The sequence below is a fragment of the Dermacentor andersoni genome, chromosome 3, assembly GCF_023375885.2.
Source record: "Dermacentor andersoni chromosome 3, qqDerAnde1_hic_scaffold, whole genome shotgun sequence".
Lineage (NCBI taxonomy): Eukaryota > Metazoa > Arthropoda > Arachnida > Ixodida > Ixodidae > Dermacentor > Dermacentor andersoni.
The window spans coordinates 86,399,807-86,424,218 of NC_092816.1; the positions used below are offsets into that span (position 1 = coordinate 86,399,807).

The window sequence follows — 24,412 nt, forward strand, 5'->3', positions numbered from 1 at the left end:
GCCTATCAAAGTGGCTGCGGATTAGTCTTGACCAGCTGGTGTTCTTCAACGTGCACCTAAATGTAAGTACACGGGGGTTTTCGAATTTCGCCCCCATCGGAATGCGGCTGCCGTGGCCTGGATTGGATCCCGCGACCTCGTGCTTCGCAGCCCAACACCATAGACAGTAAGCAACCACGGCGGGTGTTATAGTATTGAAGAGTCGAGTACTTTACCAGTTCTTTCTTCTCTTTTTGCAATATAACAGGTCATCATTGGAGGATCTCGTAGCACGTAGTGCTTCTCTATGCGTCCACGCCATGTTCGAGCGACTGTGGCCGCATGCCACTCAAGTTCTGTCTTTATTCAAGGCCGCTTTAACAAAACACGAACGGTTTTGATCGAGCTGTCGCGCTTTATCGGACGCGCTTGTCCATGTTACTTACTTTTCATTACTTTCGATAATCAGTTGTGAGAAGCACCTCCACAAGTTTTGTCATTATGTCTGAGGCATGCTGTTATGTGCTTGATCATGCTAATAAAAAGAAAGGAAAAAAAACTTTGGAGGAGGTGTGGAGAGAGAGAGAAATAGTAGAAAGGAAAGGCAGGCTAGCATAGCGCATTGATTGATTGATTGATTGATTGATTGATTGATTGATTGATTGATTGATTGACTCATTCATTGCTGCAACAATGCGACTGAAAACACTGACGAAAAAACGATATGACGAGATACCACATGACGCCATGTGCTGCACCCTCCTTTTCTTTGTCTTTAGTCGCCATATTGCAGTCGTGAACGCGCACCAGCTTGACCCTTTGTCCGTCCTTTGGATTCATCCATTCATTCATTTGGTCTAGTGTCCAGTCTCGCACGTGCTCTTTTTTCTTTTTTGACAGTGGCGGCTAGCGAGATTCCGAACTCCTTTACTTGGCGCAGAGACACATCTGTCAGAGTGTATCAGGAGAGGGCAGGCAGTTAGGGGAGGCAGAAGGTGCAAAACCCGCCGCGAAAGAAAGAATGGATTATCGCAGATGTGAGGCGCGCTACGTGGCCCGGCTAGCTCAGTCGGTAGAGCATGAGACTCTTAATCTCAGGGTCGTGGGTTCGAGCCCCACGTTGGGCGTTGGTTTTTTTCTTTTTTTGAAAACCGATAGCTACAACAATGATATGCCGGTTCTCACTAAGTTTTAGAAGTTTCCACCAGTCGCTATAACACAACGATGCGCTTAAGACTTGGAAACCGCGAGCACGCGTTCATCAACCATTGCGGTTTCTATTTCAGTTCCAAACTGAACAAATACGTTGTGCTTCCGCAAATCAAATGAATCTCACTGAGGCTTTCAGCTTTCGACGCTGATGACGCGGCCGTTGTCTGTTGGTCACCGGTGTGCACTTACCGCTGGCGCGTATTTTCACGGGCGTGTTGTCTTACTCTGCTCGCTAATAGCCTTGCCAATCTTTTTTGTTTGATTGTGCAAAGTGCTACTTCTGAGGGATATTCCTTATAGTTAGCGAGCGGTGAGCAGCCTGCATTGCCACCTTACTATAGAGGCTTCCAGCGCAATAGCTCAGTACAGGCGAAGTTGTTTCGGGACATAATACCAAAAGAATGTTAGTAAAAAAAATTTGTGCCGTGACCAGGATTCGAACCTGGGTTATTGCGGCCACAACGCAAGGTACTAACCACTATACGATCACGGCTGTCCGGGGGGACGGTTTGCAAGGAGACAGAAACTGGGGCGGAGCTCAGAAGAGCGCGACCGGCCGACAAAAAACTGGGCCACCGCGAACGGTGTGCGAGGTCGAAAAGGAAAAACTAAACAAAAGGAGAACCGTATAAAAGGCCCAAAGCAAAGGAATGGCTGTGTTGGCATCGTGCGCTTGCATTTCTTGAATGTTGCAGCTTAGCTGGTCTCTGAACGATTCAGAGAAGTAAGCTTTTGATTACTTGATTGATTGATTGATAAATAAATAAATGGACTGGTTGATAAATTGATGGAGTTTACAGTTTCGAAGCAACTCGAGGGTTATGGGAGATGGCACGAGAAAATTCTTACCACCTGTGGTTTTTTAACCACAGGTGGTAAACCAATGCACGGTATGCGGGCGTTTTCGAATTCCACCCCCATCGAAATGTGGCGGCACCGCGGTCGGTATCTAACCCGCGACCTCGTGATCAACAGCGCCACGCCATAACCCCGAATGACAAGCTTACTGTTTAAGCCTTGCCTGTGTCGTCGTTTTCAATGCCGCACAATCCCAATAAGACGATGAACGTGGCGTGCGCGAAATTTGATTCTGGTAATGGTCAGCGCAGCAAGTTGAGCTACTTCAAAACTTGACAACATATCAAATTTTTTCAACGCTTTTAGGGAATAAGATGGAAGTGACAGGATAGAAAACAACAACAGCACAAACAACAACCACAACAACAAACGCTCTTTAAGAAATGCGGGAAACATGCCGGTGTTTCTTGCAGCGTATGCCTTGCTGGGTCACTTTGTTATTAAGGCCTCGATAATGTGTCTGACAGTTATGTTGTGTAGCGGACGATCCTGAATAACGACGCGGTTTTAGAAAATGACTAAACATAACGTGTCTATGTATACAATTTTTGAGGCACCCGGTATCGCGAAGTGTTCGCTTTTCTTATGCGAACCAGTCGCACTACATTTCCGGCTTTTAATGGAGAGAGGTAATACGGGAGCGAATGCATTATTAGGCGGTTGCTTTTAGCCCAGAGAATCTAATGGTTCCGCGTTTTTCAGTTTCGTGAAGGCAATATTGTCGATGGACTCCGGTGCGGGACTTGAAGTTTGAAGCGCTCTCCTTTGGCTCTGGTTGAAGCAAGGCTGTTGACTTTGGTAACTAGAAGCACACTTGCGGACTCTGACTGTGCAGTACCTTCCTCCAACGACCAAAGAACAGCTGGGCAATCTCGAATGGCGTTGCAGACGAAGCCCGTATCAAGCCAGTTGCGGAAGTGAACAGTGAAGGTGAAAAAAAGAAAAGCAAAACCTCTTGTCCGTCTTTCTCCTATGAAACGGAAGCCTTCTTTGGCCTCGTGGTCAAAGGTTGCGAGGTCCCGAAATCGGCAGCTGACGACCGACGCTGCACCGTCCGAGGCTCGAATACGAGGTACGGTGGGCCCGTGTAGAGGCTCTGCGTTGTGGCAAACTTCAGCGATAATATTTAGGCAGCAGCGACGGGCGCAGCACAGGTAATCGTCATAGGAGACAATATCGGCGCGTCTGTGCGGTGCAGCCATTCCTTTTGTACATACGGTGTACTTTCTACATGGGATGCAAATTCGGACCGCTGTCGCGCGAAGCGCTGTGTAATTGCTTTATCAGGCTTTATCTCTGCTGCCGCTTATGGCGAAAAGATAAGCACGTCCATGGTAAGCAAGCCGCGCCACCGCGTCTTCGAGGGGTATATGGCGTCGGCGGAGCTATTCGCTGCCATCCGTTGTCGGTGCACGTGTTTGAGTGAACTCTCTACGAGCCATACACTCCACCCCGTCTCCCCCTACTCGGCCATGCGATTAGAGGTATCGCTGCTTGTAATCGTTTGTGTGTGCTCGCATGATGTAAGGCTTCGTGAGCCATTGACGTTAAGTGGCGCTATAGCCTCCTATTGGCGCGGCTGGGACGACGGTCGGGCATGAAGCCAGGATGTCTATGTCGCAAGCTGCAATGTGTCGCTCTGCAGACCGATGTGCTTTCACGATAAAAGGCAGCGATATGCCGAAATCGGGTTCTTATGTAGGAGAAACTGCAGGGTTAGCGCTTTGTTTTCTGTCTAACGACGGAAAAGCTTTGCGGGTGATAGATTATATGTTATCGACTCGTTTTTATATCTTATACAAGATTAAAAAAATAAATTATGGGGTTTTACAATCCCAAACCACTATCTGATTATGAGGCGCGCCGTAGACTGGGACTCCGGAAATGTAGAACACCTGGGGTAATTTGACGGGCACCCAAATCTAAGTAAACAGGTATTCTCGCATTTAGCCCCCATCGAAATGCGGCCGCCGTTCCCGCGATTTGATCCCGCGACCTAGTGCTTAGCAGCCCAACACCATCGCCACTAAGCAAACACGGCGGGTGTTGAGTCGAATACTTTGCCAGTTCTTTCTTCTCTTTTTGCAATATAACAGGTCATCATTGGAGGATCTCGTAGCACGTAGTGCTTCTCTATGCGTCCACGCCATGTTCGAGCGACTGTGGCCGCATGCCACTCAAGTTCTGTCTTTATTCAAGGCCGCTTTAACAAAACACGAACGGTTTTGATCGAACTGTCGCGCTTTATCGGACGCGCTTGTCCATGTTACTTACTTTTCATTACTTTCGATAATCAGTTGTGAGCAGTACCTACACCAGGTTTGTCATTGTGTGTGAGGCACATTATGCGCCTGACCATGCAAATAATAAAAGAAAACGACGTCAGAATGGATGGGGAGAGACAGAGAGAAAAAGAAGGGAGGAAAGGCAAAGGGGGGGGGGGGGGGTTGGAAGAAGACGTGAGGGTCTGCGCCGAAATCTTGGCGTCAACAGCTGCCATTCGTCCAGCGTTTGTTAGATGGCGGCGCAGTACAGTACCCAGCAAACACGAAGGTTTTACCAAGGCACGTGTAGTATCGTCTAATTTCCTAGCAAACGTTAGTCATCGATCACCAAGCGGTGATCGATGAGGAGGAACACGTGTACCTGCCGTATCGTGTGCAGGAGCAAGTATTACAATTTCTTTCGCCGCACAGTTTCGAGCATAAAGCATTGCTTGATTGATTGATTGATTGACTGATGGAATGATTCATTCATTCATTCATTCATTCATTGGTGCAACAACGCGACTGAAGACAACGACAAAAAAAAACTATGAGGGGATGCCACAAGGCGCCGTGGGTTTCTCCCTCATTTTCTTCGTCTTTAGCTGCGCTGTTGCAGTCATGAACGCGCACCAGCTCGACTCCTTGTCCGTCCTATGGATACATCCATTCATTCATTTGGTCTAGCGGTCAGACCGCCCACCCCCCCCCCCCTCCCCGCGTCTTTTTTTTTTCTTTGTTGGCGCTGGCGGCTAGCGAGATTCCGATCCCCTTTACTTGGCGCAGCGCCATATCTGCCAAAACGTATCGGGAGAGGGCAGGAGAGGGAGGGGAGCAGAAGGGCGCAAATACTCGCAGCGACAGAAAGCACGTATTTCCGCCTATGCGAGGCGCCCCACATGGCCCGGCTAGCTCAGTCGGTAGAGCATGAGACTCTTAATCTCAGGGTCGTGGGTTCGAGCCCCACGTTGGGCGTAGATTTTTTGGGGGTAGATCACCGAGGCTTTCAGCTTTCGACGCTGATGGTACGTTCGTTGACTGTTGATTGGGTGCTCACATACGGCTGGCGGAGAAGTACACGGACGTGTTGTCTTCCTCTGCCCACTAATAGCCTTGCCAAAATTTTTGTTTTACTGTGCGAAGTGCTTCTTCTGAGCGATATTCCTAATAATTAGCGAGCACTAAGTAGCCTGCATGGCCACCTTACTATCAGATCAGAAAAGCATCATTTCCTGTCACGACTCATTGTGTCCACAGAGGCTTCTAGCCCACGAGCTCAGTACAGGCAAAGTTGTTTCGGGACATAATACCAAAAGAATGTTAGTAAAAAAAATTTAAAAAGTTATGCCGTGACCAGGATTCGAACATGGGTTATTGCGGCGACAACGCAAGGTACTAACCACTATACGATCACGGCTTTCCGGTGGGACGGTTGCGAGGGAGAAAGAAACTGAGGCGGATCTCAGAAGAGCGCGACCGGCGGAAGAAAAACTGGGTCACCGTGAACGGTGTGCAAGGCCGAAAAAGAAACAGCAAAACAAAAGAAGAACCATATAAAAGCCCCGAAGCAAAGCAATGGCTGCGTTGGCATCGTGCGCCTGTATTTCTTGAATGTTGCAGCTCAGCTGGCCTCTCTGAACGATTCAGAGAAGTGAGCTTTTGATTGATTGATTGAATGACAAATAAATAGATTGATTGTGTTATCAATTGATGCAGACATGAACGCGCACCAGCTTGACCCCTTGTCCGTCCTTCGGATTCATCCATTCATTCATTTGGTCTAGCGTTCACAGTCCCGCACGCCTCCTTTTTTTTTCTTTGTCGCTGGCGGCTAGCGAGATTCCGATCCCCTTTACTTGGCGCAGCGGCATGTCTGCGAGAACCTTTCGGGAGAGGGCAGGAGAGTGAGGGGAGGAGAAAGACGCAAATGCTCGCAGTGACAAAAAGCACAGATTTCCGCATATGCGAGGCGCCGCACGTGGCCCGGCTAGCTCAGTCGGTAGAGCATGAGACTCTTAATCTCAGGGTCGTGGGTTCGAGCCCCACGTTGGGCGTAGGATTTTTTTTTCCAACTCATAACTCTACAGCGGTGATATGCCGCTACTCAGTAATTTTTGAAGATTGCATCAGTTGTCTATTGTGTGGCGCGGCTGCAATTCGCCGCAGCGTTTCTCTGTAATCTGTCCTATGTTCATCGTTGTCACGTCTTCTCGCGGCAGTCAATGACGCTCTTAATGTTTGCATACGGTATGTTATATTAAACTGATATTCTGCAATGTTAAGTGTCCTGTACGTGCGCTGTGTGTTAGCATTTTGTCGTGTAGTTTGCATGACGAGTATAATTGATTAATTCTTGTTTTCCGGCAAAGACTGTATAGTCCTAGACTATTCCATCAAATATGAAATTATGACATGACTTGCTGTATTGCGCGTAATATGTATATTGTTGTAGAGTTTGTGTATTTCTCCGAAGTTTTGGTTGGGTAACAAGTTCATATTAAATGGCTCAGATCGAACAAAAAAAAAAAAAAAAAACATCACATCGTTAATGTGCAAGAAACTCAAATCGAAAAATATAGCGTGCAAATGCAGAAGCTCGGGCCAGTTGGCAGCAGTTTATTTCGATCTGTTTTAGAGGGCACACATATCTAAAAACACAGAACATTGGAAGAGAATGAAAGAGCGCTGTATTTCCCAGTCGGGAATCAGCACTGTCTGCCGATCCGTTGTTCACATAAAAATGCGTACGCTGTGAAAGCGATCGACATAAAACTCGTAGAACATTGGAGAGAAAAAGAAAGTAAATCGAACATGCTTGCATTGAAGTATTCTAGTTTTCATGGTAAAAGAGGAGCCTCGCAACTCTGAATCCACTGCACCTAATTTGATCAGCATTGTTACATTTAAATGGGAAAGGTAGAAACTACCGACTGTACGAAGTACATTTTCTTTATCGAGGTCACAGTATACTTAAAAAAAGTGAGTCTTGAAAATCAGAAAGAAATGCGATGAAGATACAAGTTTACAACGTTGTAACTCAGCAACTCATTAATAATAATAATAATAATAATAATAATAATAATAATAATAATAATAATAATAATAATAATAATATAAAAATACTGTCATGATTTTGCAAAGTCCACTTATTGAGACATTTCAATCGCGAAAAATTTATAGATTATATGCCACTGTCCAATATGGCACTAATTCGGGCATAGTACTTTTTTAAAACTTCCGTAAGGTTTGTAAAACGAGAACAAAAAAGCCGGTGCCAACGTTTCGACAAGTAGACCTGTCTTTTTCAAAGCCTTGAAAAATACAAATCTACTTGTCGAAACGTTGGCTCCTTCTTTTACCGTGTTGTAGTTTTGCTCATAGTCTTCAATTTCCATCTGCCTCCTTCGCCGCGTTTTCCCGTAAGGATTGTAACAAGATAACATAAGCTTTAGGGTGACATATGATATTTCTCCATTTTAAATTATCTAAAGAAAAGGTGTTGTTTACAGGACTGTGACATCTGAATGTGGAAAGTTTGGCGAGTTTGTGATTAATCATCATACTTTGGTGGGGAGGCAGTGCACTGACAAGGACAAGGTGAAGACACACAAGAAAACACGACACTGGCTGTACTCGCAAATACTTCATTTCGGAACACGCACTTCATATTTATATACCTTCGCACAATCAGACGTCGAAGATAAGAAAGACAAAGCGGCATTTTCAAATTCTTTGGCCCGCGCAAACTGGGACGTCAAAAATAGGCAACCCATCTATCGTGGTGTGCAATCCTACCCTCTTCGCTGCACCCCTAACGCAATTTTTTTATTGAACATTTTTTTTCTCTTTCTTTTTTCTCGTGTTCTTCCAAGAAGACAACCTCACGATGGCTCGTGTGTCGCGAGTGTAGTGTTTTCTTGTGTGTTTTCGCCTTGTCGTTTTCAGTGCGCTGCTTTCCCACCAAGGTATGTGATTCTTCACGAAACTACGAAATATTGAAGCTTTACGACAGTCGAGTAAGAGTCATCGGTATAATACCATATTTTTTTTCATAGAAGGGTATTTTATAAGTAAAAAATGGCGCCATTGGTTCTCAAGAACTCGCACGTCACAGTGCACGGGATGCCTGACGAAGAGAAGGCAACTTGGTTCTCGTTGCTTTCAAGATCCTTGTAAGAAGCAATCGCTATAACACAACGACGCGCTCAAGAATTGTAAACCGCGAGCACGCGTTCATCAGCGCTTGCGGTTTTCTATGCCAAACTGAACAAACACGTCGTCATTCCGCAAATCAAATGAATCTCACCGAGGCTTTCAGCTTTCGACGCTGATGATGCGTCCGTTGGCTGTTGATTGGGTGCGCACTTTCGGCTGGCGCATAAGTACACGGGCGTGTTGTCTTACTCTGCCCGATCCCAAGCCTTCCCAATCTTTTTTGTTGGATTGTGCAAAGTCTTACTTCTGAGAGATATTCCTTATAATTAGCGAGCACTAAGCAGCCTGCATTGCCACCTTACTATCAGATAATAAGAAAAGCAACATTTCCTGCCACGACTCATTGTGTCCATAGACGCTTCCAGCACACGAGCTCAGTACAGGCAAAGTTCTTTCGGGACATAATACCAAAGTATGCTGTAAAAAAAAATTTTAAAATAATGCCGTGACCAGGATTCGAACCTGGGTTATTGCGGCCACAACGCAAGGTACTAACCACTATACGATCACGGCTGTCCGGTGGGACGGTTGGCAGGGAGAAAGAAACTGGGGCGGAGCTCAGGGGTGCGATCTTGTACGCGTTCCAAAATAGAACGGAGGCGGTTCGTTCTTTACGTCACGAAATAGGCGGTATGTTCCGTTCCGTTCGTCCGATAGCAGACGACACGGAATGATTAACAGCAGATATCACGTCACAATAGACGTTATGGCGTTCGGCACGGTTCAAATTGACGAATCGTATTTGGCTCGGTGGAACGAACCGCCTCCGTTCTATTTTGGAACACGTACAAGATCGCACCCCAGAAGAGCGCGACCGGCAGAAGAAAAACTGGGTCACCGTGAACGGTGTGCAAGATCGAAAAGAAAAAGCAATACAAAAGAAGAACCATATAAAAGCCTCAATGGCTGTGTTGGCATCGTGCGCTTGTATTTCTTGAATGTTGCAGCTCAGCTGGCCTGTGCACGATTCAGAGAAGGAAGCTTTTGATTGATTGATTGAATGACAAATAAATAGATTGATTGATAAATTGATGGAGTTTGCAGTTACAAAGCAACTCTAGGGTTATGGGAGATGGTTCCAGAACATTTTTACCACCTCTGGTTCTTTAACGTGCACCCAATGCACGGGATGCGGCCGTTTTCTAATTTCACCCCCATCGGAATGCGCCGGCGCTGCGGTCGGGATCGAGCCCGCGACCTCGTGATCAACAGCGCCATGCTGTAAACCCGAATGGCAAGTTGTTGTTTAAGCCTTGCCTGTGTCATCGTTTTCAATAGCGCACAATACGATAAGCCGATGAAAGTGGTGGGCGTGATATATGATTCTGGTAATGGTCAGCGCAGCAAGTTGAGTTACTTGATAACTTAACAAGGTATGGGATATTTGCAACGCTTTTAGGGAATAAGATGGAAGTGATAGGAGAGAAAACAACAACAACAACAACAACAAGTACAACAACAACAACAACGACGACGACAACAACAACAAACACTGTTTAAGAAATGCGGGAATCATGCAGGTGTGTCTTGCAGCGTATGCCTTGCTGGGTCAGTTCGTCTGTTATTAAGGCCTCGGTAATGTGTCTGATCGTTATATAGTGTAGTGGACGTGCCCGAATAAGGACGAGGTTTTAGGAAACTACGAAAAACAACGTGTCTATATATATGCAATTTTTCAGGCACCTGGTATCTCATCGGGTACGTGCGCTTTTCTTCTGCAAACCAGTCGCACTCCATTTCTGGCTTCCAAGTACGCTTAAAGGAGAGAGAGGTAATTTGCGAATAAATGCATTAATAGGCGGTTGCTTTTGGCCGAGAGAATCTAGCGTCGGCGCATTTTTCACTATCGTGGAAGCAATATTGTCCAATGACTCCGGTGCGGGATACAAACTTTGAGTCGCTCTCCTTTGGCTCTGGTTGAAGCAAGGCTACTGACACTGTTAACTGGAAGCAGACTTGCGGACTTTGACATTGCAATACATTCCTCCAATGGCCACAGAACAGGTGGGAAATTTCGAATGGCGTTCCAGACGAAGCTCGTATCAACCGCAAGTGAACTGGGAAGACGAAAAAGAAAAAGAAAAGCAAAACCGCTTGTCGGCCTTTCTGCTACGAAACGGAAGCTTATTTTGGCCTCGTGGTGAAAGGTTGCGAGGTCCGGAGCTTGGCAGCTCACGTCCGACGTTCCACCGTCCGAGGCTCGAATACGAGGTACGGTGGGCCCGCGTAGAGGCACTGCGTTGTTGCAAACTTCAGCAGTAATATTTAGGCACCAATGACGGGCGCAGCGCAGGAAATCGTCATTGGAAACAACATGGGCGCATCTGTGCTGTGTAGCCATTCTTTTTGTACATACGATCTACCTTCTACATGGTATGCACATTCGGACCGCTGTCGCGCGAAGCGCTGTGTAATTGCTTTATCAGGTTTTATCTCTGCTGCCGACTATGGCGGAAAGAGAAGCACGTCCATGTTACGCACGCCGCGCCACCGCGTCTTCGAGGGTTACGTCATCGGCTGAGCTATTCGCCGTCACCCGTTGTCGGTGCGCGTGTTTCAGTGAACTCTCTACGAGCCATACACTCCACCCCGTCAGGCCCCCTATCGGCCAGGCGGCAAGAGGTAGCGCCGCTCGTAATTGTTTGTGTGAGCTCGCATGATGTAACGCTTCGTGTGCCATTGACATTAAATGGCGATAGCCTCCTATTGGCGCGGCTGCGACGCCTGTAGACCCACGAGCCAGGATGTCCCTGGCGCAAGCTGCAATGTGTCGCTCGGCAGACCGACGCGCTTTCACGATAAAAGGCAGCCATATGTCGAAAGCGGGTTCGTATGTAGGTGAGATTGCAGGATTAGTCCGTTGTTTTTTCTGACTAACGACAGACAAGCTTTGCGGGTGATAGTTAGTTTATGTGTTATCGACTCTTGTTATATAGTATACAATATATTAAAAATTAAATTATGAGGTCTTACGTGCCAAAGCCACTTCCTGATTATGAGGCACGCCGTAGTGGGGGACTACGGAAATTTAGACCACCTGTACTACGTTAACGTGCAACTAAATTTAAGTACCCACCGGTGTTTTCGCATTTCGCCTCCATCGGAATGCGGCCGCCATGGCCGGGATTCAATCGTGCGACCTTGTTCGTAGCAGCGTAACACCATAGTACTAAGCAACCACGGCGGGTGTTGTAGCATACACGAGTCGAATACTTCACCGGTTCTTTCTTTTTTTCACTATAACAGGTCATTATTGGAGGATCTCGTAGCACGTAGTGCTTCTCTATGCGTCCACGCCATGTTCGAGCGTCGTTTGAGGCCGCATGCCACTCAAGTTCTGTCTTTATTCAAGGCCGCTTTAACAAAACACGAACGGTTTCGATCGAGCTGTCGCGCTTTATCGGACGGGCTTGTCCATGTTACTTACTTTTCATTACTTGCGATAATCAGTTGTGAGCAGTACCTAGACAAGCTTTGTCATTGGGTCTGTGGCACATTATGCGCCTGACCATGCAAATAAAAAAAAGAAAAATACGTCGTAGCGGATGGGGAGAGACAGAGAGAAAAAGAAGGGGGGAAAGGCAAAGGGGGGAGGGGGTAGGAGTTGGAAGAAGACGCGAGGGTCTGCGCCGAAATCTCGGCGTCAACAGCAGCGTTTGTTAGATGGCGGCGCAATACAGTACCTCAGCAAACACTAGGGTTTTGCCAACGCAGGTGTAGTACCGTCTAATTTCCCTACCCCCCCGTGGTTGCTCAGTGGCTATGGTGTTGGGCTGCTGAGCACGAGGTCGCGGGATCGAATCCCCGCCACGGGGGCCGCATTTCGATGGGGGCGAAATGCGAAAACACCCGTGTGCTTAGATTTAGGTGCACGTTAAAAACCCCAGGTGGTCGAAATTTCCGGAGTCCTCCACTATGGCGTACCTCATAATCAGAAGGTGGTTTTGGCACGTAAAACCTCATAAGTTAAGTCTAATTTTCCTAGCGAACGTTCGTCAGCGCACCCTCCAAGCGGTGATCGATGAGCAGGAACACGGTGTGCCTGCCGCATCGTGTGCAGGAGCAAGTATTACAATTTCTTTCGCCGCATAGTTTCGAGCATAAAGCATTGATTGATTGATTAATTAACTAATTCATTCATTCATTGATTCGGTCAATAACGCGACTGAAGGCAATGACAAAAAAAAAAAATACCAACTATGAGGGCATGCCACAAGACGCCCTCTGTTGCTCCCTCCTTTTCTTCGTCTTTAGCGGCGCTGTTGCAGTCATGAACGCGCACCACCTTGACGCCTTGTCCGTCCTTCGGATTCATCCATTCATTCATTTGGTCTAGCGGTGAGAGACCCCCACGCGTCATTTTTTAAATTTTTTTTTATTGTTTTGGCGCTGGCGGCTAGCGAGATTCCGATCCCCTTTACTTGGCGCAGAGGCATATCTGCCAGAAACTATCGGGAGAGGGCAGGAGAGTGAGGGGAGGAGAAAAACGCAAATGCTCGCAGCGACAGAAAGCACGTATCTCCGCATATGCGCGGCGCCACACGAGGCCCGGCTAGCTCAGTCGGTAGAGCATGAGACTCTTAATCTCAGGGTCGTGGGTTCGAGCCCCACGTTGGGCGTAGATTTTTTTTCTTTTTTTTAGACCAATAACTCTACAGTGGTGATATGCCGGTACTCACTAATTTTTGAAGTTTGCATCAGTTGTCTATCGTATGGCGCGGCTGAAATTCGCAGTAGCTTTTCTCTGTAAGCTCTCCTATGTTCATCGTTGCCACGTCTTCTCGCGGCAGTCAATGATACTCATAATGTTTGCATACGGTATGTTATATTAAAATGATATTCTCCAGTGTTAAGTGGCCTGTACGTGCACTGTGCGTTAGTATTTTGTCATGTAGTTTGCATGTCTTGCTGTCAGACGAGTACAATTTCTTAATTCTTGTTTTCCAGCAAAGACTATGGTCTTAGACTGTTCCATAAAGGTACCAAACTGCGTGTAACTTATAAGGCATCAAATTAGAAATTATGACGTCACTTGCTGTATTGCACGTAATATGTACATTTTTGATAAAAATTTCTGTATTTCTTCGAAGTTTTGGTTGGGTAACAATTTCATAATAAATGGCTCGCTAATCACATCGCTAATGTACAAGAAAGTCGAAAAAATGGCGTGCAAATGTAGAAGCTCGGGCCGGTTGGCAGCAGTTTATTTCGATCTCGTTTAGCGGGTACGCATATCTAAGAAAACAGAACATTGGAAGAGAATGAAAGAGCGCTTTCTGTTCCAGTCGGAAATCAGCACACTTTGCCGATCCGTTGTTCACATAAAAATGCGTACGCTGCGAAAGCGATCGACATAAAACTCGTAAGACATTGTAGAGAAAAAGAAAGTAAGTCGAACGTGCTAGCGTTGAAGAATTGTGGTTTTCATTGGTTAGGAGAAACCTCGCAACTCGCAATCCACTGAACCTAATTTGATGAGCATTTTTACATTTAAATGGTAAAGGTAGAATCTACCGACGGTACCAAGGAAATTTTTTTATCGAGGTCATCATGTGTCTTAAAAGAATGAGTCTTGAAAATCACAAAGAAATGCGATGAAGCAACGAGTTTTCAACGTTGTAACTCAGCAATTGAATAATAATAATAATAATAATAATAATAATAATAATAATAATAATAATAATAATAATAATAATAATAAAACCGCTGTCAAGATTCTGCAAAGTGCACTCATTGAGAACATTTCAGTCGGACAAAATTTAAATATTATGTGCTACTCTGTAATATGGCACTAATTCGGGAATAGTACTTTATTTAAAACTCCCTTAAGGTTTGTCCAACAAGAACAAGGTGAGAGCCGGTGCCAGCGTTTTGAAAAGTGGACTTGCCTTTTTCAGAGCCTTGAAAAAGAGATATACTTGTTGGAACATTGGCTCCTGCTTTTACCTTGTTGTCGTTTGGTCATCGTCTTCAATTTCCATCTCCCGCCTTCGCTGCGTTTTCCTGTAAGAACTGTAATAAGATAACGTAAGCTATAGGGTGACATATGATATTTCTCCATTTTGAATAATGTAAATAAAAGGTGTTGTTTACAGGACTGTGATATCTGAATGTGGAAAGTTTGATGAGTTGGTGATTATTCATCATACCTTGGTGGTGAATCAGCGCACTGACAAGGACAAGGCGAAGACACAAAAGAAAACACGACACTCGCTGCACCCGCAAGTACTTCATTTCAGAACACGCTCTTCATATTTATACACCTGCGCACCATCAGACGTCAAAGTTAAGCAAGACAAAAAACATTTTTCAGTTATTTGCCCGTGCATATATATATAATCGGGCGTCAAATATACGCCACCTATCTATCACGATGTGCAATTCTATCGCATTTGTTGCACCCCTAACCTAATTTTTTGTTGCACATTTCATGGTGTTTTTTTTCCTAGTCTTCTTCCAAGAAGGCAACCTCATGGTAGCTCGAGTGTCACGAGTGCAGTGTTTTCTTGTGTGTTTTCGCCTTGTCGTTATCAGTGCCCTGCTTCATCATATTGGTATATATATATATATATATATATATATATATATATATATATATATATATATATATATATATATATATATATATGTAATATTTCAATTTGGTGCGTTATTAAGGATTTTGTATGGTGTTCATATTCTTCACTTAACTAGGAACTATTCTAACTTTACGACAGTCGAATAAGAGCTACCGGTATAATGATATTTTTTTTTCACAAAAGCGTACTTTTAGAAATAGAAAATCGCACTTTTGGTTCGGCAAAACTGGCACGTCAGAGTGCGCGGGATGCCTGACAAAGAGGAGGCAACTTGGTTCTCTTCGTTTTCAACATCTTTGTAAGAAACAATCGCTATAACAAAACGACGCGCTTAAGACTTGTAAACCGCGAGCACGCGTTCATCAGTGCTTGCGGTTTTCTATTCCAAAATGAAAAAACACGCCGTCCTCCCACAATTTAAGTGAATCTCACCGAGGCTTTCAGCTTTCGATGCTGATGATACGTCCGTTGAATGTTGATTGGGTGCGCACATACGGCTGGCGGATAAGTACACGGGCGTGTTGTCTTCCTCTGCCCACTAATAGCCTTGCCAAAATTTTTATGTTTTGCTGTGCGAAGTGCTACTTCTGAGCGATATTCCTTATAATTAGCGAGCACTAAGTAGCCCTCATGGCCACCTTACTATAAGATAAGAAATGCGTCATTTCCTGCCACGACTCATTGTGTCCATAGAGGCTTCTGGCCCACGAGCTCAGTACAGGCAAAGTTGTTTCGGGACATAATACCAAAAGAATGTTAGTAAAAAAAATTAAAAAAAGTATGCCGTGACCAGCATTCGAACCTGGGTTATTGCGGCCACAACGCAAGGTACTAACCACTATACGATCATGGCTGTCCGGTGGGACGGTTGCAAGGGAGAAAGAAACTGAGGCGGATCTCAGAACAGCGCGACCGGCGGAAGAAAAACTGGGTCACCGTAAACGGTGTGCAAGGCCGAAAAAGAAACAGTAAAACAAAAGAAGAACCATATAAAAGCCCCGAAGCAAAGCAATGGCTGCGTTGGCATCTTGCGCCTGTATTTCTTGAATGTTGCAGCTCAGCTGGCCTCTCTGAACGATTCAGAGAAGTAAGCTTTTGATTGATTGATTTATTGAATGACATTGATTTAATATTATTATTATTATTATTAAAAAAATTAGATTGATTGAGTTATCAATTGATGGAACTTACAGTTGCAAAGCAGCTCTAGGGTTATGGGTGGTGGCTCCAGAAAATTTTTACCACCTGTGGTTCTTTAACGTGCACCCAATGTACGTTATCCAGGGGTTTTCGAATTTCACTCCCATCGAAATGCGCCGGCGCCGCTTTCGGCATGGAACCTGCGACCTCGTGATCAACAACGCCATGCTGTGAATCCGAATGGGAAGTTATTGTTTAAGCTTTGTCTGTGTCGTCGTGTTCAATAGCGCACCATCCCAACAAGGCGATGAAAATGGTGGGCGTGAAATATGATTCTGGTAATGGTCAGCGCAGCAAGTTGAGGCACAGGATAACTTAAGACATGGAATATTTGCAACCCTTTTAGGGAATAAGATGGAAGTGATCGGAGAAACAACAACAACAACAACAACAACAACAGCAGCAGCAGCAGCAGCAACAACAACAACAACAAACGCTCTCTAAGAGATGCGGGAAACATGGAGGTGTTTCTTGCAGCGTGTGCCTTGCTGGGTCACTTTGTCTGTTATTAAGGGCTCGATAATGTGCCTAATAGTTGTTTTGTATAGTGGCCGTGCCCGAATACGGAAGAGGATTTAGTAAATGACCAAAAGCAACGCGTCTGTATATATACAATTTTTCAGGCATCTGGTATCTCACCTGGTTCGTGAGCTTTTCTTCTGCGAACCAGTCGCACTACATTTCCGGCTTCCAAGTACGCTTAAAGGGGAGAGAGGTAATTTGCGAATGAATGCATTAATAGGCGGTTGCTTTTAGCGGAGAGAATCTAGCGTCGGTGCATTTTTCACTATCGTGAAAGCAATATTGTCAAATGACTCCGGTGCGGGATATGAACTTTGAGTCGCTCTCCTTTGGCTCTGGTTGACGCAAGGCTACTGACACTGTTAACTGGAAGCAGACTTGCGGACTTTGACATTGCAATACATTCCTCCAATGGCCACAGAACAGGTCGGAAATTTCGAATGGCGTTCCAGACGAAGCCCGTATCAACCGCAAGTGAACTGGGAAGATGAAAAAGAAAAAGATAAGCAAAACCGCTTGTCGGCCTTTCTGCTACGAAACGGAAGCTTATTTTGGCCTCGTGGTGAAAGGTTGCGAGGTCCCGAGCTTGGCAGCTCACGTCCAACGTTCCACCGTCCGAGGCTCGAATACGAGGTACGGTGGGCCCGTGTTGAGGCTCTGCGTTGTGGCAAACTTCGGCAGTAATATTTAGGCAGCAACGACGGGCGCAGCGCAGGAAATCGTCATCGCAGACAATATGGGCGCGTCTGTGTTGTGCAGCCATTCTTTTTGCACAGGCGGGATTACTTTGTACGTGGGATGCAAATGCGGACCGCGGTCGCGCGAAGCGCTGTGGAGTTGGTTTATCTGGTTTGTTCTCTGCTGCCGCTTATGGTGGAAAGATAAGCACGCCCTCGTTACGCAAGCCGCGCCACCGCGTCTTCGAGGGTTACGTCGTCGGCAGAGCGGCCACCCGTTGTCGGTGCGCCTGTTTCAGTGAACTCTCTACTAGCCATACACTCCACCTCGTCTCGCCCTTCTCGGCCATGCGATTGGAGGTATCGCTGCTCGTAGTTGGTTGTGTGAGCTCGCATGATGGGACACTTCGTGAGCCATTCACATTAAGTAGCGCTAGCCTCCTATTGGCACCGCTGGGACGTCGGTCGGGCATGGAGCCAGGATGTTCCTGTCGCAAGCTGCAATGTATCGCTGTGCAGACCGATGCGCTCTCACGATAAACGGCAGCCATATGCCGAAATGGGGTTCGTATGTAGGAAGAACTGCTGTATTAGCGCGTTGCTTTCTGACTAACGACAGGCAAGCTTTGCGGGTGATATTTAAATTATGTGTTATCGACTCTCGTTATATAGTATTCAAGATCTTAAAAATTAAATTATGGGGTTTTACGTGCGAAAACCACTTTCTGATTATGGGGCACGCCGTAGCGGGGTACTCCGGAAGTTTAGACCACCTAGGCTTCTTTAACGTGCACCTAAATCTTAGTACACGGGCGTTTTCGCATTTCGCCACCAACGGAATGCGGCCGCCGTGGCCGTGATTCGATCCTGCGACCTCGTGCTTAGCAGTCCAACACCATCGCCACTAAGCAACCACGGCGGGTGTTGAGTCGAATACTTTGCCAATTCTTTTCTTTTCTTTTTTTGCAATATAGCAGGTCATTATTGGAGGATCTCCTAGCAGGCAGTGCTTCTCTATGCGTCCACGCCATGTTCGAACGATTGTGGCCGCATGCCACTCAAGTTCTGTATTTATTCAAGGCCGCTTTACCAAAACACGAACGTCTTGATCGAGCTGTCGCGCTTTATCGGACGCGTTTGTCCATGTTACTTACTTTTCACTACTTCCGAGAGAGAGAGAGAGAATCAACTTTTGAACTGAGCGCTTAGTGACGGTTGGTGCGCGCTGGCACCAGATGGGGTGGAACCTTATTCTCAGGTCCCATATGCGTCCAGCAGTTCCTGGCCCCTAGCCGCCAGCGCGAGCTGGGTCGGTAGGTCGGGGCTGGACAACAAGGTCTCCCATCGCTCGGGGGGGTTGGGGCTGGGGAGGGTGGGGGGTAGGGATGGTGGGGGGTTCTTGAGCTTAGTGCACTCTGCAATGATGTGTGCTAGAGTGCCTTTTGACCGTCTGCAAAAAGGGCATAAAGTGTCATGCTCTGTTGGGAACATCTTGTGCAAGAGCACGGGATGCGCTAGCGACCCCGCTTGCGTGCGTCGCAAGATCGTTTGCTGCTGTCGGCTGAGTTGCGGATGCGGACGGGGAAGCCTACATCTGCCGCTTCTGTACATTTGCGTGATTTCTTTGTAGCTTGTCACGGGGTGCGGTAGCTCTGGCTCGTCCTCGGCCCGGATTGACAGTTCTCGGGCTTAGTGGTCGGCGAGTGCGTTGCCTTCCACTTGCGAGTGAGCCGGGACCCACACGAGCTCAACGGCCCGTCCCGGTGATTTGCATTTGGTGAGGATCGCTAGTGCCGCGGGAGAGATGTTCCCCTTGCGGTAGCTTGCGTAGGCGGTCTGGGAGTCTGTGACCACGGTCCTCACTCCCGGTTGTGCGAGTGCGAGGGCCACGGCCACTTCTTCTGCTTCGGCTATATTCGTCGTCCGTATCGACGCGCCTGTGACCAGTTTATCGATGGTGGTGACGACCGCCGTTGCTCTGGTTCCGTGCTTGGGAAGCGAGGCGTCCGCGTAGAGAACCTCTGGGTCCTTTTCCAGCTGTCGAGCCATTGCCTTGGCCCGCGCAGAGCGTCTCTCGTCGTTCCTCCCCGGCTGCATGTTCCGGGGGAGAGGCTTGGTCTTAATAATGTCTCTCCACGTTGTGGGGAGTGGCTCCGTTGTCGGTTGCTGTTCAATTTGCCATCCTATCTTGCGTAGGACGGCCCGACCGTGCTCTGTCCGGCTCAGCCTTACTCTCTGGTGGGATAGGTGTGCTTCCACCAGCTCTTCCACCGTGTTGTGGGCACCCATTTCCAGCAGCTTCTGCGTTGACGAGTAGACTGGGATGCCCATCGCGAGTTTCACTGCTTTCCTTATCGTCGTGTTCAGCGTCTCGCGGTTCACCTTCGCAAGCTGGAGGTACGGGGCGGAGTACGTTACGCGTGACACGACGAATGCCTGCACCAGGCGCAGTGCGTCTTCTTCTTTGATTCCTCTGTTCCGGTTGGTGACTCTCCGGATCATGCTCAGGACTTGCTCCGATGTGGTCTTGATTTTGTTGACGGCTGCGTGCGCCTTGCCGTCGCTGCGCAACAGAAGGCCCAGTATCCGGATCTGCTGCGTTGGTTTGATCACTGTGCCGTCGATGGTGATGATTATGTTTGGCGGCGGCTCTTTCTTCGGTCTTCCGGGCTGTACCATGAGCAGCTCCGATTTCTGTGGAGCGCAGCTCAGGCCGCAGGTCGTGGCATACTCATGGACGGTCGTTGCCGCTCTCTGCAAGGCTTCCTCCGCCCAGGCGTCGGACCCCGCGCGGTTCGTCCACACCGTTATATCGTCGGCATAGAACGCGTGGTCCACGCCCTCGATCTGATTGAGTAGTTCGGGCAGGGGCAGGAGTGCTAGGTTGAAAAGCAGAGGCGACAGGACAGACCCCTGTGGGGTACCCCTGTCTCCGAGCTCCACAGGCTCTGACCGTTCATTTCCTATCCGGATAGTTGCTGTTCTATTGGTTAGGAAATCTTTAATATAGCCGTAGGTCTTGCGGCCACAATCAGTCTTGCGCAGGTTCTCGAGCATGCTGGCGTGGGACACGTTGTCGAAGGCCCCTTTCAGGTCCAAAGCCAGTATACCCCGGGGCGCGTGCCTCGTTGCTCTTTTAATCACTAATTCGTGTAATTGGATCAGGACGTCTTGGGTGCTCAGATGCTGTCGGAAACCATACATGGTCGCTGGCATCTGATTTGTCTCGTCCAGGTGTGCTTGAAGTCTTCTGAGAACCATGCGTTCCATGACCTTGCCCACACAGGACGTGAGCGAGATAGGGCGCATGTTCTCGATCGTCAGAGGTTTACCGGGTTTAGGTATGAACCGTACCTCGGCCTCTTTCCATTCTGCGGGCAACCTCGAGCTTTCCCAGGTTCTGTTGATGTGACCCAGGAGCCCGTGTGCCGCCGCATAACTCATGTTATTGAGCAGCTTGTATGTAATGGCGTCCGTTCCGGGTGCGCTCGTCTTATTACTCTCGTCTATGGCTGTTAATAGTTCCGTGATGGTGAACGGTTCATCCAATGCCGGATTTTCCGGTCCCCCGTACTCGTCCGGTATCGGAAACCGCCCTCTCTCCGTCTTGAGATAGATCGCCTTGAGGTCTTCAATGAGCCTTTGGCCGTTGCCATCGTAAGCGTTCAGAACTTTGGTGAGGTTGCGGTTGGTTGCCGTCTTGCTGCTCAACGGGTCGATCAGGTGTCTGAGCAGGCACCAGGTCTTGCGCGCCGAGAGCTTTCCCTGCAGCCCGTCGCACGTACTCATCCAGTTCTCTCGGCACAGCTTGGTTGCGTATTCAGCGATCTGTTTGTTGAGGAGCGCGATGCGTTTGACGAGCTTCTTGTTTCGTCGTTGACGCTTCCATCTTCGCGTGAGCGAGTGCCGCGCCTCGCACATGTGTGCTAGTTTGGCGTCGACGAAGGGCGTCTGCATCGTTGTTACAACTTCTTGAGTAAATCTGTCGAGCGCGATCTTTTGTTCTCGCGCCCATTCTGCGTACGTTTGATGTCTGCCCTCCTCCTCGTTTTCTCCGCAGGTCTCGTTTTCTTCGTCCGTGTGCTTGCGCATTCGGTCCCACTTCCGATAATCAGTTGTGAGCGGTATCTACACAAGCTTTGTCATTGTGTCTGAGGCACATTATGCGCCTGACCATGCAAATAATAAAAGAAACAGAGAAACAAAGAAACGAGATTCCGATCCCCTTTACTTGGCGCAACGGCATATCTGCGATAAACTATCGGGAGAGGGCTGGAAAGTTAGGGGAGGAGGAAGACGCAAATGCTCGCAGTGACAGAAAGCACAGATTTCCGCACATGCGAGGCGCCGCACATGGCCCGGCTAGCTCAGTCGGTAGAGCATGAGACTCTTAATCTCAGGGTCGTGGGTTCGAGCCCCACGTTGGGCGTAGATTTTTTTCATTATTGTTTTCAACTAATAACTCTACAGCGGTGATATGCCGGTACTCAGTAATTTTTGAAGTTTGCATCAGTTGTCTATTGTATGGCGCGGCTGAAATTCGCTGTAGCTTTTCTCTGTGAGCTGTCCTATATTCATCGTTGCCACGTCTTCTCGCGGCAGTCAATGATGCTGATAATGTTTGCATACGGTATGTTATATTAAACTGATATTCTCCAATGTTAAGTGGCCTCTACGTGCGCTGTGCGTTAGCATTTTGTCGTGTATTTTGCATGTCTTGCTGTCAGACGAGTATAATTTATTAATTCTTGTTTTCCGGCAAAGACTGTATAGTCCTAGACTATTCCATAAAGGTACCAAACTTCGTGTGACTTATAAGGCATCAAATATGAAATTATGACGTCACTTGCTGTATTGCGCTTAATATGTATATTTTTGTAACAATTTCTGTATTTCTTCGAAGTTTTGGTTGGGTAACAAGTTCATAATAAATGGCTCGCTAATCACATCGCTAATGTACAAGAAAGTCGGAAAATATAGCGTGCAAATGTAGAAGCTCGGGCCGGTTGGCAGCAGTTTATTTCGATCTCCTTTAGAGGGTACGCATTTCTAAGAAAACAGAACATTGGAAGAGAATGAAAGACCGCTTTATCTTCCAGTCGGGAAACAGCACTCTCTGCCGATCCGTTGTTCACATAGAAATGCGTACGCTGCGAAAGTGATCGACATAAAACTCGTAGGACATGGGAGAGAAAAAGAAAGGAAGTCGAACATGCTAGCGTTGAAGAATTGTGGTTTTAATTGTTAAGGAGAAACCTCTCAACTCGGAATCCACTGCACCTAATTTGATCAGCATTTTTACATTTAAATGGAAAAGGTAGAATCTACCGTCGACACCAAGTAAACTTTTTATCGAGGTCATCATGCCTCTTTAAAGAATGAGTCTTGAAAATCACAAAGAAATGCGATGAAGCAACGAGCTTGCAATGTCGTAACTCAGCAACTCCCTTAAGGTTTGTCCAACAAGAACAAGGTGAGAGCCGGTGCCGGCGTTTTGACAAGTGGGCTTGTCTTTTTCACAGCCTTATAAAATTCAGATCTACATGTCCACCTCCCTCCTTCGCCGCGTTTTCCCGTAAGGATTGTAACAAGATAACGTAAGCTTTAAGGTGAGATATGATATTTCTCCATTTTAAATGATCTAAATAAATGATATTGTTTACAGGACTGTGATATCCAAATGTGGAAAGTTTGGCGAGTTGGCGATTAATCATCATACCTTGCTGGTGAATCAGCGCACTGAGAAGGACAAGGCGAAGACACAAGAGAACACGACACTCGCTGCACTCGCAAATACTTTATTTCAGAACGCGCACTTCATATTTATACACCTGCGGACCATCAGACGTGGAAGATATGCAAGCCAAAAAGCATTTTTCAATTACTTTGCCCGTGCATATATATACTCGGGCGTCAAATATAGGGAACCTATCATGATATGCAATCCTATCGTATTTGTTGCACCCCTAACACAATCTTTTGTTGCACATTTGTTTCTGTTTATTTTCCTATTGTTTTTCCAAAAATGCAACCTCACGATGGCTTGTGTGGCACGAGTGCAGTGTTTTCTTGTGTGTTTGCGCCTTGTCCATGTCAGTGCGCTTCCTACACAGGAAGGTATATATATATATATATACATACATACATACATATATATATATATATATATATATATATATATATATATATATATATATATATATATATATATGTTATATTTCAATTTGGTGCGGTGTTAAGGATTTAGTATGGAGTTCATATTCTTCAAAAAACTAGGAAATATTCTAGCTTTACGACAGTCAAATAAGAGCTATCGGTATAATGACATTTTTTTTCACAAGAGGGTACTTTTAGAAATAGAAAATCGCACCTTTGGTTCGGAAGAACTCGCCCGTCAGAGCGCGCATGATGCCTGACAAAGAGAAGGCAACTTGGTTCTCGTTGTTTTCAAGATCCTTGTAAGAAACAATCGCTATAAGAAAACGACGCGCTTAGCTAGACTTGTAATACGCGAGCACGCGTTCATCAGCCCTTGCGGTTTTCTATTCCAAACTGAAAAAACACGTCGTCCTTCCGCAAATTAAGTGAATCTCACCGAGGCTTTCAGCTTTCGAGGCTGATGGTACGTCCGTTGACTGTTGATTGGGTGCGCACATACGGCTGGCGGATAAGTACACGGGCGTGTTGTCTTCCTCTGCCCACTAATAGCCTTGCCAAAATTTTTATTTTTTACTGTGGGAAGTGCTTCTTCTGAGCGATATTCTTAATAATTAGCGAGCACTAAGTAGCCTGCATGACCACCTTACTATCAGATAATAAGAAAAGCATGTTTTCCTATCGCGACTCACTGTGTCGATAGAGGCTTCTAGCCCAGAAGCTCAGTACAGGCAAAGTTGTTTCGGGACAT

The 24,412-nt window shown here is 46.8% G+C and overlaps 7 non-coding genes across 7 annotated transcripts; 5 read left to right on the forward strand and 2 right to left on the reverse strand.

Annotated features, from left to right (window-relative positions):
• Positions 1-1,033: 1,033 nt before the first annotated feature.
• TRNAK-CUU (transfer RNA lysine (anticodon CUU)) lies at positions 1,034-1,106 on the forward strand. The gene has a single exon. It is a non-coding gene; the product is annotated as a tRNA-Lys (tRNA).
• A 506-nt stretch (positions 1,107-1,612) lies between these two features.
• On the reverse strand, positions 1,613-1,684 carry TRNAH-GUG (transfer RNA histidin (anticodon GUG)). Its single transcript has one exon. It is a non-coding gene; the product is annotated as a tRNA-His (tRNA).
• A 3,531-nt stretch (positions 1,685-5,215) lies between these two features.
• On the forward strand, positions 5,216-5,288 carry TRNAK-CUU (transfer RNA lysine (anticodon CUU)). The gene has a single exon. It is a non-coding gene; the product is annotated as a tRNA-Lys (tRNA).
• A 1,006-nt stretch (positions 5,289-6,294) lies between these two features.
• TRNAK-CUU (transfer RNA lysine (anticodon CUU)) lies at positions 6,295-6,367 on the forward strand. Its single transcript has one exon. It is a non-coding gene; the product is annotated as a tRNA-Lys (tRNA).
• Positions 6,368-8,969: 2,602 nt separating this feature from the next.
• TRNAH-GUG (transfer RNA histidin (anticodon GUG)) lies at positions 8,970-9,041 on the reverse strand. The gene has a single exon. It is a non-coding gene; the product is annotated as a tRNA-His (tRNA).
• A 4,033-nt stretch (positions 9,042-13,074) lies between these two features.
• On the forward strand, positions 13,075-13,147 carry TRNAK-CUU (transfer RNA lysine (anticodon CUU)). The gene has a single exon. It is a non-coding gene; the product is annotated as a tRNA-Lys (tRNA).
• Positions 13,148-21,861: 8,714 nt separating this feature from the next.
• TRNAK-CUU (transfer RNA lysine (anticodon CUU)) lies at positions 21,862-21,934 on the forward strand. Its single transcript has one exon. It is a non-coding gene; the product is annotated as a tRNA-Lys (tRNA).
• Positions 21,935-24,412: the final 2,478 nt, after the last annotated feature.